This window comes from Ranitomeya variabilis, chromosome 4, assembly GCF_051348905.1.
Source record: "Ranitomeya variabilis isolate aRanVar5 chromosome 4, aRanVar5.hap1, whole genome shotgun sequence".
In the NCBI taxonomy this organism is placed as follows: Eukaryota; Metazoa; Chordata; class Amphibia; order Anura; family Dendrobatidae; genus Ranitomeya; species Ranitomeya variabilis.
In genome coordinates, this window is record NC_135235.1 from 475,503,982 (window position 1) to 475,523,958 (window position 19,977).

At 43.6% G+C, this 19,977-nt stretch overlaps 1 long non-coding RNA gene across 1 annotated transcript in view; it reads left to right on the top strand.

The window, feature by feature from the left end:
• The window catches only part of LOC143769046 (uncharacterized), a 44,178-nt gene that overhangs the window by 23,519 nt on the left and 682 nt on the right, over positions 1-19,977 (top strand). The window contains exon 2 of the long non-coding RNA XR_013214181.1: positions 11,061-11,265. This is a non-coding gene — a long non-coding RNA (uncharacterized LOC143769046). The remainder of the gene's footprint in view (positions 1-11,060; positions 11,266-19,977) is intronic.

Consider the following 19,977-nt stretch of genomic DNA (forward strand, 5'->3'; position numbering starts at 1 on the left):
AACCAGCAGCACTGAATACTCTTTCTGATAGCACACTAGCTGCTGGGCAAGCAAGCTCCTGCAATGCATATTCGGCCAATTCAGGCCAGGTGTCTATTTTGGATGCCCAGTAATCAAAGGGGAATGACGGTTAATGGAGAACATCGATAATGGAGGAAAAATAGTTAGTAACCATACTGGACAAATGTTGTCTCCTGTCACTTTGAATTGATGCTGCAGTACCTGTCGTGTCTGCGGTAGTGTTGAGCATTCCGATGCTGCAAGTATCGGGTATCGGCCGATACTTGCTGTATCGGAATTCCGATACCGGGATTCCGATACTCTTGTGGTATCGGGTATCGGGTATCGGAACAACATTAATGTTAAAATGTGTAAAATAGAGAATTAAAATAAAAAATATCGCTATACTCACCTGTCCGACGCAGCCGGGACCTCAGCGCAGGAACCGGCAGCGTTGTTTGTTTAAAATTCCCGCTTTTACATGGTTACGCGAAGTCCCGGCTTGTGATTGGTCAGGGCGGCCATGTTGCCGGGCCGCGGACCAATCACAGCAAGCCGTGACGAAAATACGTCACGGCTTGCTGTGATTGGTCCGCGTCCCGGCAACATGGCCGCCATTAACCAATCACAAGCCGTGACGTCACGGGAGGCTGGAAACGCGCTCATTTTAAAAAGGGCGCGTGTCCAGCCTCCCGTGACGTCACGGCTTGTGATTGGTTGCGTCGCGGTCAACCAATCACAAGCCGGGAGGCTGGACACGCGCCCATTTCAAAATGAGCGCGTCCAGCCTCCCGGCTTGTGATTGGTTGATCGCGGCGCAACCAATCACAAGCCGTGACGTCACGGGAGGCTGGACACGCGCCCATTTTAAAATGAGCGCGTGTCCAGCCTCCCGTGACGTCCCGGCTTGTGATTGGTCAGGGCGGCCATATTGCCGGGACGCGGACCAATCACAGCAAGCCGTGACGTAATTTCGTCACGGCTTGCTGTGATTGGTCCGCGTCCCGGCAACATGGCCGACCTGACCAATCACAAGCCGGGAATTCACGTAACCAAGTAATAGCGCGATTTTTAAACAAACAACGCTGCCGGTTCCCTCGCTGAAGTCCCGGCTGCGTCGGACAGGTGAGTATAGCAATATTTTTTATTTTAATTCTTTCTTTTACACATTTATATGGTTCCCAGGGCCTGAAGGAGAGTTTCCTCTCCTTCAGACCCTGGGAACCATCAGGAATACCGTCCGATACTTGAGTCCCATTGACTTGTATTGGTATCGGGTATCGGTATCGGATTAGATCCGAAACTTTGCCGGTATCGGCCGATACTTTCCGATACCGATACTTTCAAGTATCGGACGGTATCGCTCAACACTAGTCTGCGGTCATTGCGAAATCACTCCACAACCTGGTCAGAAAACCCCTCTGTCCAACGCCACTTCTGATTTGTGCACCTCTAACACCTCTGCCCTGTTGCCCCCTGCAGCTCGTGTGAGAACCATCACCGGCGCTGTGTGCTGGGAATGCCTGAATCAAATGGTCTACAAGAGTTGCTTGTTTGGTTGCCAATATTTGTTCAAGGTTCTCATGTGGCATGATATTTTGCAATTTGCCTTTATAGCGAGGATCAAGGAGGCAGGCCAACCAGTAATCGTCATCGGTCATCATTTTTATAATGCGTGGGTCCCTTTTGAGGATACGCAAGGCATAATCCGCCATGTGGGCCAATGTTCCAGTTGTCAAATCAGTGCATATGCTGGGTTGAGGAGCACTTTCGGGCAAATCAACGTCACTTGTCTCCCTCAAAAACCCTGAACCCGGCCTTGCACCGCCAGCAGTTTCTATTGCCCCCAGAGAAGCTTCCTCATCCCAAAAATACTCATCCCCATCATCCTCCTCGTCCTCCTCCTCTTCGCCAGCCACTTCGTCCTGTAGACTTCTCTGAGCAGACAATGGCTGACTGTCATCAAGGCTTCCCTCGTCCTCGGCTGCAGATGCCTGCTCCTTTATGTTCGTCAAACTTTGCATCAGCAGACGCATTAGGGGGATGCTCATGCTTATTATGGCATTGTCTGCACTAACCAGCCGTGTGCATTCCTCAAAACACTGAAGGACTTGACACAGGTCTTGGAGTTTCGACCACTGCACAGCAGACAACTCCATGTCTGCCATCCAACTGCCTGCCCGTGTATGTGTATCCTCCCACAAATACATAACAGCACGCCTCTGTTCGCACAGTCTCTGAAGCATGTGCAGTGTGGAGTTCCACCTTGTTGCAACGTCGATGATTAGGCGATGCTGGGGAAGGTTCAAAGACCGCTGATGGTTCTGCATATGGCTGGAGTGTACGGGCGAACGGCGGATGTGCGAGCAAAGTCTGCGCACTTTCAGGAGCAGGTTGGGTAACCCCGGATAACTTTTCAGGAAGCACTGCACCATCAGGTTTAAGGTGTGAGCCAGGCAAGGAATGTGTTTCAGTTGTGAAAGGGCTATGGCAGCCATAAAATTCCTTCCGTTATCACTCACTACCTTGCCTGCCTCAAGATGTACAGTGCCCAGCCATGACTGAGTTTCTTGCTGCAAGAACTCGGACAGAACTTCCGCGGTGTGTCTGTTGTCGCCCAAACACTTCATTGCCAATACAGCCTGCTGATGCTTGCCACTAGCTGCTCCATAATGGGACACCTCGTGTGCAACAGTGGCAGCTGCGGATGGAGTGGTCGTGCGACTGCGGTCTGTGGACGAGCTCTCGCTTCTGCTGGAGGACGAGGAGGAGGAGGGGGGACGAACGCCTACAGCCAACTGTTTCCTAGACCGTGGGCTAGGCAGAACTGTCCCAATATTGCTGTCCCCTGTGGACCCTGCATCCACCACATTAACCCAGTGTGCCATGATGGAGACGTAACGTCCCTGGCCATGCCTACTGGTCCATGCATCTGTTGTCAGGTGCACCTTTCTACTCACAGATTGCCTGAGTGCATGGACAATGTGGTCTTTTACATGCTGGTGGAGGGCTGGGATGGCTTTTCTCGAAAAGAAGTGTCGACTGGGTAGCTCGTAGCGTGGTACAGCGTAGTCCATCAGGGCTTTGAAAGCTTAGCTTTCAACTAACCGGTAGGGAATCATCTCTAACGAGATTAGTCTAGCAATGTGGGCGTTCAAACCCTGTGTACGCGGATGCGAGGATGAGTACTTCCTTTTCCTAACGAGAGTCTCATGTAGGGTGAGCTGGACTGGAGAGCTGCATAGGGTGGAACTAGCGGGGGTGCCGGTGGACATGGCAGACTGAGAGAGGGTTGGTGATGGTATTCTTGCTGTTGCCCTACATACAGTGTTTCCTACCATGAACCTGGTGATTCCCTGACTGCTTTGGCCTTGCGATGAAAACTCCACATTTACTGCAGGTGGTGTGGTAAACGGTGGGCTTACAGTGAGGGAAGGGATGTAGCGTTGTTTACTAGCTTCATTGTGAGAGGGTGCTACAACGTTAAGGGATGTTTGGTAGTTAGTCCAGGTTTGCAAGTGCATGGTGGTTAAATGTCTACGCATGCAACTTGTATTTTGATTTTAAACATTCTGACCTCTGCTGAAGGTCCTTGAGCATTTCTTACAGATGACTTTGCACTGATCATTTGGATCTTGGTTAAAAAAATGCCAGACTGCACTCTTCCTACTATCGGATACCTTTTCAGGCATTGCACAGTGAGCTACTTTAACCGGATGGCCACGCTGTCCTACAACTGGTTTTGGTTTAGCCACACGTTTTTGGCCAGATAAGGGCCTGCCAGATGGAACCTGTTGCGATGTTGATGCCTGCTGCGGCTCCTCCTCCTCCTCCTCAGCTTCAGAGCTACTGCCGCCTGCACCCTGTTCCCCAATGGCTGCCAATTGGGGTCAACAACTGGGTCATCTATGACCTCCTCTTCTATGTCCTGTGCACCTTCCTCTGGGTCACCGTGTAAGCCGGTGCTATAGCGTTCGTGACGGGGCTCCATAGTCTCATCAGGGTCAGATTCTGGATCAGTACACTGCGAGGGCAATGTTCTGATCTAAGTCAAAGGAACAGCATAACAATCTGGCTGTGGCAGTGTATCTGTGCACTCCTTGTCCGATTCATCTTGTAATAGACATGGCCTGTTAACAATTTCCCTTTCTAACCCAGGAACGATATGTGTAAAGAGCTCCATGGAGTAACCCGTTGTGTCGCCTGACGCATCCTTCTCTGTTGTTCTGGTTGAAGAACACAAGGAAGCGACTTGTCCCTGGCCGGGAACATCTACTGACGACGCGCTGCTTTTACATTTTGCACTTTCCGAAGAGGAGGCGAAAGAGGTAGAGGCAGAGTCAGCAAGGAAAGTCAAAACTTGTTCCTGCTGCTCCGGCTTTAAAAGCGGTTTTCCTACTCCCAGAAATGGGAACGTTCGAGGCCTTGTGTAGCCAGACGATGACGCTGGCTCAACAACTCGAGACTTAGGGGCTATATTGCTTTTCCCACAACCACCTGATGCTCCACGACCACCACCACTACCATCATTACCAGCTGGCAATGACCGCCCACGGCCACGACCTCTTCCACCAGACTTCTTCATTCTTGGAAAAATGTAACCAAACTAACAACCGTTATGTGGTCCTGTAAAACCAGGTAGAAGGTGTACATAAACTTGTTGTGAATTTAAATCTCCCTTTTTTATGTGTTGGAGAATGCAGGAAAAAATCAGGCCCACTGTATTACACTACACAGTTTGATTGGCAGAAAGAGGCTGGCAGATATGCCACTAACAGGACTGACGCGCGCAGATGCACACACTGGCAATAGAAATCTCCCTCTTTTTTTTGATATGGGAGATAAGTGATTTAATCAGGCCCACTATATCACAGTATAGTTTCTGTGGCACAAAATGAGTGACAGATACCACAGACAGCTCTGGCACAGATGCACAGATTTGGAAAGATTATTCTCCCTTTATTTAAATTTTTTTTTTTATATGGGAGACAAGTGATTTAATCAGGCCCACTGTATCACAGTATAGTTTCTGTGGCACAAAATGACTGACAGAAACCACAGACACGACTGGCACAGATGCACAGATTTGGAAAGATTATTCTCCCTTTATTTTAATTTTTTTGTTTTGATATGGGAGACAAGTGATTTAATCAGGCCCACTGTTATACAGTAGGTTTTCTGTGGCAGAAAATGAAAGACAGATGCCACAGACAGGACTGGCAGTGATGCAGATTTGCCAATCTTAATCTCCCACTTGTTTTATTTTTTTCTGGGAGAATTGTGAAGAAATCAGGCACACTGTTATACAGTAGGTTTTCTGTGGCTGGCAGAAAATGAAAGACAGATGCCACACACAGGACTGGCAGTGATGCAGATTTGTCAATCTTAATCTCCCACTTGTTTTATTTTTTTCTGGGAGAATTGTGAAGAAATCAGGCCCACTGTTATACAGTATGTTTTCTGTGGCAGAAAATGAAAGACAGATGCCACACACAGGACTGGCAGTGATGCAGATTTGTCAATTTTAATCTCCCACTTGTTTTATTTTTTTCTGGGAGAATTGTGAAGAAATCAGGCCCACTGTATTACACTACACAGTTTGATTGGCAGAAAGAGGCTGGCAGATATGCCACTAACAGGACTGACGCACGCAGATGCACACACTGGCAATAGAAATCTCTCTCTTTATGTGTGGGAGAATGCAGGAAAAAATCAGGCCCACTGTATTACACTACACAGTTTGATTGGCAGAAAGAGGCTGGCAGATATGCCACTAACAGGACTGATGCACGCAGATGCACACACTGGCAATAGAAATCTCCCTCTTTTTTTTTAATATGGGAGACAAGTGATTTAATCAGGTCCACTATATCACAGTATAGTTTCTGTGGCACAAAATGACTGACAGATACCACAGACAGCTCTGGCACAGATTTGGAAAGATTATTCTCCCTTTATTTTAATTTTTTTGTTTTGATATGGGAGACAAGTGATTTAATCAGGCCCACTGTATCACAGTATAGTTTCTGTGGCACAAAATGACTGACAGAAACCACAGACATGACTGGCACAGATGCACAGATTTGGAAAGATTATTCTCCCTTTATTTTAATTTTTTTGTTTTGATATGGGAGACAAGTGATTTAATCAGGCCCACTGTTATACAGTAGGTTTTCTGTGGCAGAAAATGAAAGACAGATGCCACACACAGGACTGGCAGTGATGCAGATTTGCCAATCTTAATCTCCCACTTGTTTTATTTTTTTCTGGGAGAATTGTGAAGAAATCAGGCCCACTGTTATACAGTAGGTTTTCTGTGGCAGAAAATGAAAGACAGATGCCACACACAGGGCTGGCAGTGATGCATATTTGCCAATCTTAATCTCCCACTTGTTTTATTTTTTTCTGGGAGAATTGTGAAGAAATCAGGCCCACTGTTATACAGTAGGTTTTCTGTGGCAGAAAATGAAAGACAGATGACACACACAGGACTGGCAGTGATGCAGATTTGCCAATCTTAATCTCCCACTTGTTTTATTTTTTTCTGGGAGAATTGTGAAGAAATCAGGCCCACTGTTATACAGTAGGTTTTCTGTGGCAGAAAATGAAAGACAGATGCCACACACAGGACTGTCAGTGATGCAGATTTGCCAATCTTAATCTCCCACTTGTTTTATTTTTTTCTGGGAGAATTGTGAAGAAATCAGGCCCACTGTTATACAGTAGGTTTTCTGTGGCAGAAAATGAAAGACAGATGCCACACACAGGACTGGCAGTGATGCAGATTTGCCAATCTTAATCTCCCACTTGTTTTATTTTTTTCTGGGAGAATTGTGAAGAAATCAGGCACACTGTTATACAGTAGGTTTTCTGTGGCAGAAAATGAAAGACAGATGCCACACACAGGACTGGCAGTGATGCAGATTTGCCAATCTTAATCTCCCACTTGTTTTATTTTTTTCTGGGAGAATTGTGAAGAAATCAGGCCCACTGTTATACAGTAGGTTTTCTGTGGCAGAAAATGAGACAGATGCCACAGACAGGACTGGCACTGATGCAGATTTGCCAATTTTAATCTGCCCCATTTTTTTTTTTTTCAGGGAGACTAGTGAATAAATCTGGGCCACTGTATTAGAGTACATTTTCTGTGGCAGAAAGTGGCTTGAAGAGATATAACAAAAAAAAAAAAAAGGGACTGTACTACAATTACTATCTCCCTACAGTAATCTCAGAAAAGTATGGCAGGCAGCAATAAAAAGGACTGCTGCACACAAAAGACAAAAGTGTGGACAAACAAACAAGATAGCTGTGCAGAAAGGAAGGAGCAACAGGATTTGTGCTTTGAAAAAAGCAGTTGGTTTGCACAGTGGCGTACACACAGCAACGCAGCTATCAGGGAGCCTTATAAGCTACAGAGCTGTTGCACAGAAATCTTGCCTCCACTGTCCCTGCAAAGAAAAGGTGGTGTTGGACAGTGGAAATTGCTACAGCACAAGCGGTTTGGGGGTTAATTTACCCTGCCTAACGCTATCCCTGCTTCTGAAGAAGCGGCAGCATCCTCTCCCTATGCTCAGATCAGCAGCAGTAAGATGGCGGTCGGCGGGAACGCCTCTTTATAGCCCCTGTGACGCCGCAGAAAGCAAGCCAATCACTGCCATGCCCTTCTCTAAGATGGTGGGGACCAGGACCTATGTCATCACGCTGCCCACACTCTGCGTGCACCTTCATTGGCTGAGAAATGGCGCTTTAAGCGTCATATGAAACGCGACTTTGGCGCGAAGATCGTGTACCGCATGGCCGATCCCACACTGGGATCGGGTCAGGTTTCATGAAACCCGACTTTGCCAAAAGTCGGCGACTTATGAAAATGACCGATCCGTTTCGCTCAACCCTACCCCTCACCCCTATCCTGGAATGCATGGCCTTGGCCCCCTCATCCCTATCCTGGAATGCATAGCCCCCTCATTCCCCATTCTGGTATGTACAACTTGATGAAGGCATCTGCCGAAACGCATAGTTTTATGGGGGTGAGGGGTGAATTTTTTGTCTCTATATGTAATGTTTTGATTCATTAAATATCAAGAGTTTTTGCAAAAAAAAAGTTTCTCTGGAAAAACTCTCCTTGTTTGGAGTCTGGTATGCATGGTCCCCTCATCCCTATCCTGGTATGAATGGCCCCCCTCCCCATCCTGGTATGAATGGTTCCCATCCCCATCCTGGTATAAATGGCCCCCATCCCCATCCTGGTATGCATGGCCCCCATCAGAAAAATATTAAAAAAATAAACCATTCTACTTACCTTCCCTTGCAGCACCCTATTCTGCCACCAGCAGCTGATTTCAGCTGTAAACAGCGCATTAGAGTAATGTCATGTGCCGCTTACAAGCCTAGGACAATTGCTCCCCACACCTGGGACTATAGCAGTGGAGAGTAGTGAATATTTATTTTACTTTAATAGTGGGCAGTGTTAGCTGCAGCCGCAGGCTTCCTGATGCTGGGAGATCACATGTGCCTGCTACTAAAGGGAATGAATATTCACTGCTTTCCACTCCCATGGGTGTGGAGAGAATTAAATATTCATTCTCTTTAGAAGCGGGCACACATGAGCTTCCAGCAGCAGTAGCCTGCGGGTGCGGCTACTGTGCCTGATAGTGTGAAATGATTGTTCACTGCTCACTACGTCAATAGCCATTCCAATCTCTCGGCTCTGGCTTCAGTGCATAGAGGTGGGAGAGACTATGGTCGTGGAGAGCAGTGAACATTAATTTCTCTTTAGCAGCGGGCACAGGCTTTAGCAGCAGCAGCCGTCTCCTGTCACCTGCTGGCGTTGGGTGGGGTGCCCGTGACTCAGGGGCCAATAGCGGTCTCGTGGTGTGCCGCTATTAGCGACACACCAGTGGCTGGGGGCCCAAGGGAGAGCAGGGGCCCTAGGCGGCTGCCTAGTCTGCCTACCCCTAACGCCAGCCTTGGTCATGTGTCTTCTGCAAAAATGCAAGCAATGCTATTCATCCCATCATCTATATTAATAATAAATTAGATGAATAACTACAGAGTCAGCAAAGAAGATTGGCGTGCATCACTTATAAGTGGAGAAGGACTCTAGACACCCGCTTGTACACCTCTCTGTACTAAAGAATTGAGACTGTAATGTTTTCAGTGGCCATTTGGTTGGAGATTGCTACTATTCAGTTTGCCACCATTTCCTCAGACTCTTGTGATTTCTATTCCTTGCATCTTCTGCTTTTGTTTTCTGTATTGTGAAGTTTTATTAGAGTTAGTTCATAATATGTTGCAATATGCTGTAAATTTTAAAACTTGCATCTGTTGCTTCTGTGATCAACTCTTTAACCTGTCCTTTTCTGTAAACATCACAAACTGTTATATTAGATACTGTTCATATTATGTTAAAATCTGTTGGGCATTCTGTTACCTACATCTGATACTCCTTTACACCTGCCATTTGTCTCGTCATCAGCCCTCTCGATTATGTGACTTCCGGTGTGTACTGGCTCACTTGTTTGGCTGCCGTAGAGCATAGACTGTCATCCAGGTTCTTATTGTTCCACGTGCCTTCTAGCTTGTTTTACCAATGCCCTGTACTCGATGTCCACCCAGGACCGGTTTACATTTACATATTCAGACTGGTAAGCGACAGTATTGAAGGCATTCGAGGCTTGTTTTATGTCCTCTTTACATCGGCTGAGGAAGAATGATGGGCACAGAATGATTACTAGTAAATCAATCTGTCCCAATACAGCATCATGTAATCAGCAGCATATCTGCAGTTTTCACCTGCGATGTGCTGCTGAGAACAATGATTTTTGTTCCAGTATAAATAATACAATTACTTGATGAATAAATAGGCTGCATTTTGCTATTTTAGTATAATGCACCTCATAGTCCTTCACATAGAATAATGTGTCCCATAGTACTCAATATAGTAAAATACATTCCCCATAGTCCTCCATATAGTATAATACACTCCCCATAGACCTTCATATAGTATAATACACTCCCACTAGTCCTCCATATACCATAATACACTTCCCATAGTCTGCAATACAGTATAATGCATACCCAATGATCCTCCCTATAGTATAATGCACACCCCATAGTCTTCCAAATAGGATAATACTCTCTGCATAGTCCTCCATATAGTATAGTACTATAATACACTCCCCATTGTCCTCCATATCATATAATACACTCTCCATAGTCCTCCATATAGTATAATGCACACTCGATAGTCCTCCGTATAGTATAATGCTCACCTCATAGTCCTCCATACAGTATAATAAACTCCCTGTAGTCCTCCATATAGCACAGGGTGGGCCATATGTATGGATACACCTAAATAAAATGGGAATGGTTGGTGATATCAACTTCCTCTTTGTGGCACATTAGTATATGGGATGGGGAAAACTTTTCAAGATATGTGGGGACCATGACGGCCATTTTGAAGTTGGCCATTTTGGATCCAACTTTATTTTTTCCAATGGGAAGAGGGTCATGTGACACATCAAACTTATTGAGAATTTCACAATGGATCCAAAATGGCCGACTTCAAATAGGCCGCCATGGTCACCACCCATCTTGAAAAGTTTCCCCCCTCCCATAAACTAATGTGCCACAAAGAGAAAGTTGATATCACCAACCATTCCCATTTTAGTTAGGTTTATCTATATACATGGCCCACCCTGAATAGTACACTCCCCATAATCCACCATACAGTAAAATGCACACCCCATAGTCATCTATATTGTATAATGCATCCCATAGTCCTCTAGATTGTGTAATGCACCCCCATAGTGCCAAACAGGTTCTTTAAGGACTTCTTTAGTTATGGTTACATGCTCCTGTCATTGATTGGTCTACCAACCATAATGCGCAGTGAGAATCATCTTGTTTTCACAATTACCTCAATGCTCTAGTTCAACCATCTTCTCTGAATCTCCGTTCTGCCTCCATTGTTTCCAATTTGCCTGTTCCCTTCTAGGACTTCACAGATGTTTTCTCTAAGCAGAAGTCTGAAACATTATCTCCTTCTACCTCTTCATCAGCTGTTTGCACTATTCCCCTTCTTCCTGGTACTTAACCACCCAGAGGGATGGTATGGAAAAGTCAACTTGCCAGCATGGGTGTGTATCCTCGCAGATGCAAAGCAATGCCTCGTAGGGATGAGGGTGAGGCACCCACAGCAAACAGTCCAAAAATCGGAGGAATCCAGTGAAAGGCAAAGGTTGCTAAAAATAACTTTTGTTCCAAGTAAGTAAAAATTATGCTAACATGTTGTGTCCAGCACTATAACACACTTGTGAGGAAAGATCAACGCGTTTTGACTTACGTCTTATTCATGATCTACAAATAAGATTTATTTCTCCTGACTACATTACTCTGGAAATGGGGTTCATCTGAAAAAACTTACCTTAGAGGGCCCTTAGACTCTCATCATTTTCTTGTATGTTCTGTTCTGAAAAGACTGTGACAAAACCATTTTTATGCTAAGTTGGAAAAATATCTCTTCAAGTGTGATGAACTGCCATTCCTGGCATACATCATGTATAGGTCTACATATGTATTCAGAAAAGATTTCAGCTATTTTTGAGCGGCTACAATCCATTGGTCTCAAACCCCTCCATTGATTTTTTGACTTTGCAAACTATAACTGCCAGTTCATTAAAAAATACTCTCAATTGGTCACTCTTCTTACGGCCCTAATTCAAAAGGGCCACTATTTTTCATTTAAGTGGATGCATGTGCTATTGGTATAGGAGTAGTTCTCTCACTGAATTCTTCTGTACCTTGAAATCATCACTGCAGATTCTAGTCCAAGAAATGTTCTCCAACAGAATGGAATCATTCCATTGGTGACCTTCAGATCTTAGCAATAAAATTAGCTCTTGATGAATGGCTCTATTTGAAGCAGCTAAGTTTTCAATACCAATTTCTTCAGCTAGTCAACAGGCTGAATCCACGACTAATGAACAGGGTGGCTGTGGACAAGGGTTGCATTCGCAAACCGCCACGCTACAAAAAATGGAGAATCCTGGCTTGATGTGTGTGTTATCCAAATATGGTCTTTTTTTTGTTTGAACACAAACACCTGTTTCAATGCAGGTTTGCAAGCAACATGGCCATAGGTCCTTTCCTTCATCAATACTCCTGCTTATTTGCCTAACAACAAAAACTAAGATCCTTTTTTCCACATAACTCCTCCCTCAATGGGCTGTCCCAATAGTTAACTCTGTCTGCAGCTAATCAATTTTGTTTCAGGCCACAAACCAGATAAAACAATATATAAAACATGGCAATGCATTATGTACATATAAGATGTTCAAGAGAGGTGTCTAAATCTCTTCCTCTCCTTTAGACATACAATGCTTGATGTTCACTCTTCTCACGGTTTGACTTCATCCTCACCTACCATCCAGATGAGAAAATCAACAGGGTTGATGTCCTTTTCCTGTCTTTTGATCCTTGTGATGCCTCTGAATATGCGTTCTTACTAGTGATGAACGAATATACTCGTTACTCGAGATTTCCCGAGCACGCTCGGGGGTCCTCCGAGTATTTTTTAGTGCTTGGAGATTTCGTTTTCATCGCTGCAGCTGAATGATTTACATCTGTTAGCCAGCATAAGTACATGTGGGGGTTGCCTGGTTGCTAGGGAACCCCCCCCACATGTAAACAAGCTGGATAACAGATGTAAATCATTCAGCTGAGGTGAGGAAAACTAAATCTCCGAGCACTAAAAAATACTCGGAGGACACTCGAGCATGCTCGGGAAATCTCGAGTAACGAGTATATTCGCTCATACATATTAGTAAACCTGCATGTATTCTTGCTATCATATCTTCAACTGAATCACCACCTACAGTACAATCTGTATTGTCAAAAGCCCTCTGCTCAAAGATTTTATCTTGGGCTCACTCTTCTCTCCTTTCACACTGGAATTAAACAAACTGCTGAACTATTTTCTTGTTTTTACTGGTGGCCCAAATGGAGTGTCATGCCAGCTTCGGACTCCGTTCATACTGGGAAGTCGAATGTGCACTCCTAGACTTTCCTGTTGCTCAGCCTGAGTTTGGGTGTCGGCGGTGGTTTGTTCTCTTATGTTCAGCTTTGCAGGAGTTAACTTTTTGATTAGTGTCAATTGAAGTCTTAGACTGCTTGGAACGCCTTCTCCTTTTAAGTATGGCTCAGAACATTCCTTGATGCCGACTATAGCATTTGCGTGCCTCTTGCATACCTAGCCTGTGCTGGTTGAAAACATAATCCATGCAACAGAGAACATACTAACTATAATGAACCCTCCACCAAGTGGTATTCTGGATCAAAGTTACAGGACGTTCTCATACATGGCAATCCAACAGAGAATAAAGAGAGACAAAAAAGTCAAATAAAAATATACAACTCATTTTACTAACCCCTTCGCGCCATGCGCCTTACTAGTACAGCGCTGCCGGCACTGCATTTGTGCCAGCCGCAGTACTAGTACGGTGCACCAATCACCGCGGTCTCGCGCTGAGCGCCGCGGTAATCGGGTGCGGGTGTCAGCTGTATATGACAGCTGACACGCCGCAGCAATGCCCACGATCGGCGCTAGCGCCGATCGCGGGCATTTAACCCCTCTGATGCCGCTGTCAGTAGTGACAGCGGCATAGAGGGGGATCGCGCAGGGACGGGGGCTCCCTGCGCTCTCCCACCGGAGCAACGCAATAAGATCGCATTGCTCCGGTGATCCGGAAGGAGTCCCCGGATCCAAGATGGCCGCGGGACTCCTTCCGGGTCATGAAATGACCTGGCTAGCCGGCGCCTGCTGAGAGTTGCTGAGAGCAGGCGCGGGAAAGCCTCCTGAACTTGCCTGTCAGATCGCTGATCTGACAGAGTGCTATGCACACTGTCAGATCAACGATCTGATCTAATACAGTGATGTCCCACCCTGGGACAATGGTAGAAAGTAAAAAAAAATAAAAAATCCCCGAATAAAGAAAAAAAAAACATTTCCCAGTAAATCCATTTATTTATGTAAATTAAAAAAATAAATAAAAGTACACATGTTTGGTATCATCGCGTCCGTAACGACCCGCTCTATAAAATTATCCCACTAGTTAACCCCTTCAGTGAACACCGCAAAAAAATAAATAAAAAAACAAGGCAAAAAACAACGCTTTATTATCATACAGGTGAACAAAAAGTGGAATAACACGCGATCAAAAAGACGGATATAAATAACCATGGTGCCGCTAAAAACGTCATCTTGTCCCGCAAAAAAGAAGCCACCATACAGCATCATAAGCAGAAAAATAAAAAAGTTATAGCTTTCAGAATAAAGCGATGCAAAAACAATTATTTTTTTTATATAAAATAGTTTTTATTGTGTAAAAGCGCCAAAACATAAAAAAATTACATAAATGAGGTATCGCTGTAATCATACTGACCTGAAGAATAAAGCTGCTTTATCAATTTTACCACACGTGGAACGGTATAAACGCCCCCCCTAAAAGAATTTCAGGAATTGCTGGTTTTTGTTCATTCCGCCTCCCAAAAATCGGAATAAAAAGCGATCAAAAAATGTCATGTGCCCGAAAATGGTACCAATAAAAACATCAACTCGTCCCGCAAAAAACAAGATCTCACATGACTCTGTGGGCCAAAATATGGATAAATTATAGCTCTCAAAATGTGGTGATGCAAAAACTATTTTTTGCAATAAAAAGCGTCTTTTAGTGTGTGACAGCTGCCAACCATAAAAATCTGACAAAAAAAGCTATAAAAGTAAATCAAACCCCCTTCATCACCCCCTTAGTTAGAGAAAAATAATAAAATTTTAAAAAATGTATTTCCATTTTCCCATTAGGGTTAGGGTTAGGACTAGGGTTAGGGCTAGGGTTAGGGTTAGGGTTGGGGTTAGGGCTAGGGTTAGGGCTGGGGTTAGGGTTGGGGTTAGGGTTTCAGTTAGAATTGGGGAGTTTCCACTGTTTAGGCACATCAGGGGCTCTCCAAACGTGACATGGCGTCCGATCTCAATTCCAGCCAATTCTGCTTTGAAAAACTAAAACAGTGCTCCTTCCCTTCCGAATTCTCCTGTGCGCCCAAACAGTGGTTCCCCCCAACATATGGGGTATCAGCGTTCTCTATGGGGTATCAGCGTTCTCAGGACAAGTTGGACAACAACTTTTGGGGTCCAATTTGTCCTGTTACCCTTGGGAAAATAAAAACGTGGGGGCTAAAATATCATTTTTGTGGAAAAAAAAATATTTTTTATTTTCACGGCTCTGCGTTATAAACTGTAGTGAAACACTTGTTGGTTCAAAGTTCTCACAACACATCTAGATAAGTTCCTTGGGGGGTCTAATTTCCAATATGGGGTCACTTGTGGGGGGTTTCTACTGTTTAGGTACATCAGGGGCTCTGCAAATGCAACATGACGCCTGCAGACCAATCCATCTAAGTCTGCATTTCAAACGGCACTCCTTCCCTTCCGAGCTCTGCCGTGCACCCAAACAGTGGTTCCCCCCATATATGGGGTATCAGCGTACTCAAGACAAATTGGACAACAACTTTTGTGGTCCAATTTCTCCTGTTACCCTTGGGAAAATAAAAATGTGGGGGCTAAAATATCATTTTCGTGGAAAAAATTTTTTTTTTATTTTCACGGCTCTGCGTTATAAACTGTAGTGAAACACTTGTTGGTTCAAAGTTCTCACAACACATCTAGATAAGTTCCTTGGGGGGTCTAGTTTCCAATATGGGGTCACTTGTGGGGGGTTTCTACTGTTTAGGTACATCAGGGGCTCTGCAAATGCAACATGAGGCCTGCAGATCAATCCATCTAAGTCTGCATTTCAAACTGCGCTCCTTCCCTTCCGAGCTCTGCCGTGCGCCCAAACAGTGGTTCTCCCCCATGTATGGGGTATCAGCATACTCAGGACCAATTGGACAATAACTTTTGGGGTCCAATTTCTCCTGTTACCCTTGGAAAAAAAATTGCGGGCTAAAACATCATTTTGTGGAAAGAAAAAATGATTTTTTAATTTTCACAGCGCTACATTCTAAACTTTAGTGAAACAATTGGGGGTTAAAAGTGCTCACCACACATCTAGATAAGTTCCTTAGGGGGTCTTCTTTCCAAAATGGGGTCACTTGTGGGGGGTTTCAAACAGTGGTTTATCCCCATATATGAAGTATCAGCGTACTCAGGACAAATTGCACAACAACTTTTGGGGCCCAATTTATCCTGTTACCCTTGGGAAAATAAAAATTTTGGGGCAAAAAGATCATTTTTTGTGAAAATTAATATGAATTTTTTTTACGGCTCTACATTTTAAACTTCTGTGAAGCACTTGGAGGTTCAAAGTGCTCACCACACATCTAGATTAGTTCCTTAGAGGGTCTACTTTCCAAAATGGTGTCACTTGTGGGGGTTTACACTGTTTAGGCACGTCAGGGGCTCTCCAATCGCGACATGGGTTCCGATCTCAATTCCAGCAAATCTTGCATTGAAAAGTCAAATGGCGCTCCTTCCCTTCCGAGCTCTGCCATGTGCCCAATCAATGGTTTACCCCAACATGTGGGGTATCGGCGTAAAAATTTTGTGAAAAAAAAGTTAATTGTTAAATTTTTTTTAAACATTCCAAAAATTCCTGTGAAGCACCTGAAGGGTTAATAAACTTTTTGAATGTGGTTTTGAGTACCTTGAGGGGTGCAGTTTTTAGAATGGTGTCACTTTTGGGCATTTTCTGTCATATAGACCCCTCAAAGTCACTTCAAGTGTGAAGTGGTCCGTAAAAAAAATGGTTTTGCAAATTTTGTTGCAAAAATGAGAAATCGCTGGTCAACTTTTAACCCTTATAACTCCCTAACAAAAAAAAAATTATGTTTCCAAAATTGTGCTGATGTAAAGCAGACATGTGGGAAATGTTGTTTATTAACTATATTATGTGATATAACTCTCTAATTTAAGGGCATAAAAACTAAAAGTTTGAAAATTGCTACATTTTCATAATTTTCAACAAATTTTTGTTTTTTTCACAAATAAATGCATGTCATATCGAAGTTTTACCACTATCATGAAGTACAATATGTCATGAGAAAATAATGTCAGAATCACCAGGATCCGTTGAAGCGTTTCAGAGTTATGACCTCATAAAGTGACAGTGGTCAGAATTGTAAAAATTGGCCCTGTCACTTATGTGAAAACAGGCTTCGGGGTGAAGGGGTTAAAGACAAATTAAAAACATTTAACTTATATTACAAATACAGTAAAGCACCCATCCACTCTATATTATATCTTGGGGTTGGTGCTGTCTTTTTTACCTTTGTTCCATATTTATCTGTCACAGTCCCCTGAGAAAGCCCACGCGAAACGCGCATCGGGGCTGCCAGCGCTTAACCCCTTGTGTGGAGATTATGGGTAAGACTTTCTTTATGTGACTTAATCTTATCTGAGTCCTGATCATTAGTGCTCTTTGCATGTGTACCCTGTCTTCTAGTCATTTTGACAGAGGTCTGGATACTTGGTAGAGGCGCATACTTTATTGTATATTTTGTATGAGCTCAGAACAGGTACTCAGGATGTATATTGGCACTAGCACTTTATATACAATTTGACTATGTCTTGAGGGGTCTCCCATCCACTCTATATTATATCTTGGGATTGGTGCTGTCTTTTTCACCTTTGTTCCATATTTATCTGGGTCATGCTTTACTGTATTTGTAATATAAGTTAATGTTTTTAATTTGTCTTTAATAAAATGAGTTGTATATTTTTATTGGACTTTTTTTGTCTCTCTTTCTTCTCTGTTGGACTGTCCTGTGTTGGGGTAGCTGTTGATACTCATATCTTAATTTGGGTTCTGGTGAAGTATACCTTGTTGTTTGTCCTTCTCTCTATTTGTATTGTGTCATCCTGATAATTTGCTTTGCTGTGTAGTTTACTTTATCCTTGTCTGTCTTTATCTGTGGTTTCCATTACAGTTCACCTTGTGGGTGAGGTGGTTAGGGGCTTAGTTCAGGGCTGGACAGGAGATAGGGGCAGGTGGGTGACTCAGGCCTCCCTACCCCTGAGTTAAGAAAAGTCAGGGCTCCCCTAGCCTGAGGGGCAGTTCAGAGGCCCAGGTTCCTTATCTCCTGTTTTCCCATTGCTCCCCGTGACATGGAGACAGGACATCGAAGAATTCGTTAGCGTCTTGCCCTCAGTATGCACTGTTCAAATCCTCACATCAAGCACTTATTGGTCCTCTACAGCCTGTCATTGTACCACATGAGTCGTGCCCTCATTTCTCCAAGAAGTTTCGTTTTATTCCATTATCAGGAATTCCATCTGCTCTACAGTTAGAGCCCAAGTATTTTTGAAAAAATTTCCAGTTTCACAGTCTCCCAAATCATATAGTCTCTGACCAAGGTATGCAATGTGTTTCCAAGTTCTGGAGTTCCCTCAGCAGGAATTTAAAATTCTCCTTAGATGTCTTCTCAACTTAGTATCACTTTTATGGGCATATTGAGAGCATGAATCAGTCCGTAGAGAAACACTACAAATTTTCTCAAACTCCATTCAAGATAATTGTCTGGATCTGCTTCCTTGGGCTGAATTAACCCACAGCACTTCAGTTTCAGAGTCTTTTTGGAAATCTGTGTTTGTTACAGTGTATAGTGTACAATGTATAGTCGAGGACCTCATGTACTTTAGCCTGTTACCCCAAAAAGTCTATTTGATGCTATGTACAACGTCTTTCAAGATATTTTTAACATCTGTACATGCACTTGTCAGCACACGGTGATTAACCAATACAAGAACTCCACTCTTGCTCTACACCTAAAAACTGTGAAGTATGTAGTTAACATTTTTGTAATCAAAAAATTTTTTAAGCAAAAAATGTAAAAGCTATCCAACCATGACAAGGTGTACCTTATATGGATGGTCTCTAACATTAATGACTCACCTTTCCATGAGCCCCACATGCTTTAAATGAAATGGGGAAAATATAGGAGCCAGGTTTATCTTGTAATTAAACCTTTTTGGGGGAAGATCGCTACAGAAAGATGCACAGCCCAAGAAGGGACCACACCAACCCCAATGCAAACTACAAAAAAGGGCATAGACACCTTTGGCATTACATTTTTATGCAGGTGCACAAATAAGCTATGGTAAATTTTTTCAAACCTCAGCAATTAATGATTCCTAGAGGTCTTCCCATTTTCCTGGAGCCTCTCAGATATTCCAGGAGAGTTTGGATGTATGATAGTAGCGCCAAATCTAAATGTATTGTCTTTTAAAAAAGATGACAGATCTATATGCCCTATTAGAGATAATGACAACAGAAATTGGGGTTCACCCTTGTTTATGAGCCAACGTAGAAAGCCTCAAAGTAAGAGCAATTGACAAGGTGTCCTAAAATAGCTTGTTTCTGACAGGGAAGCCACAAGGAGGTTATTTATCTGGTGGCTCCTCTGCTCTATTATCAGATCACTCCTGTAAACCTGCAGTTCTGATAATAGACGTGTGACATGGGAATATAAATAGGATGAGTATGACTGTGATATTTTCCTGCAAGGTTCCATTGTACAGAGAATTCACTCACGAGACATTTCCCTGGCTGAGCTCACAATATCATTTTTCTACTTCAAATGCCATTACTCTAGCACTACAGAGCAATTTCACTGGAAACCAATTGATCAGTGTATCTGGTTGTGAAAAAAAAATCAGAGTATCAATAGGTACATTCACTCATGATTAGATTTAGATATCCTTATGTGGCAAAGTAGTCAGAAATGTTAGCAGTGGTCGGGTGCATGGGCAGAGGCGTAAAAAGTGTCACACAAAAGCCAGGAATTGGGTTCAAATTTTTTTTTTAAGGGAGTAATATAATTCACTACTTTTTATAAAAAATGCATAGGTGCATATATGATAATCACAATTATCTTTATTGAAGATACAAGCATCTCATCTAGTGGTCGATTAACATTATACAATAA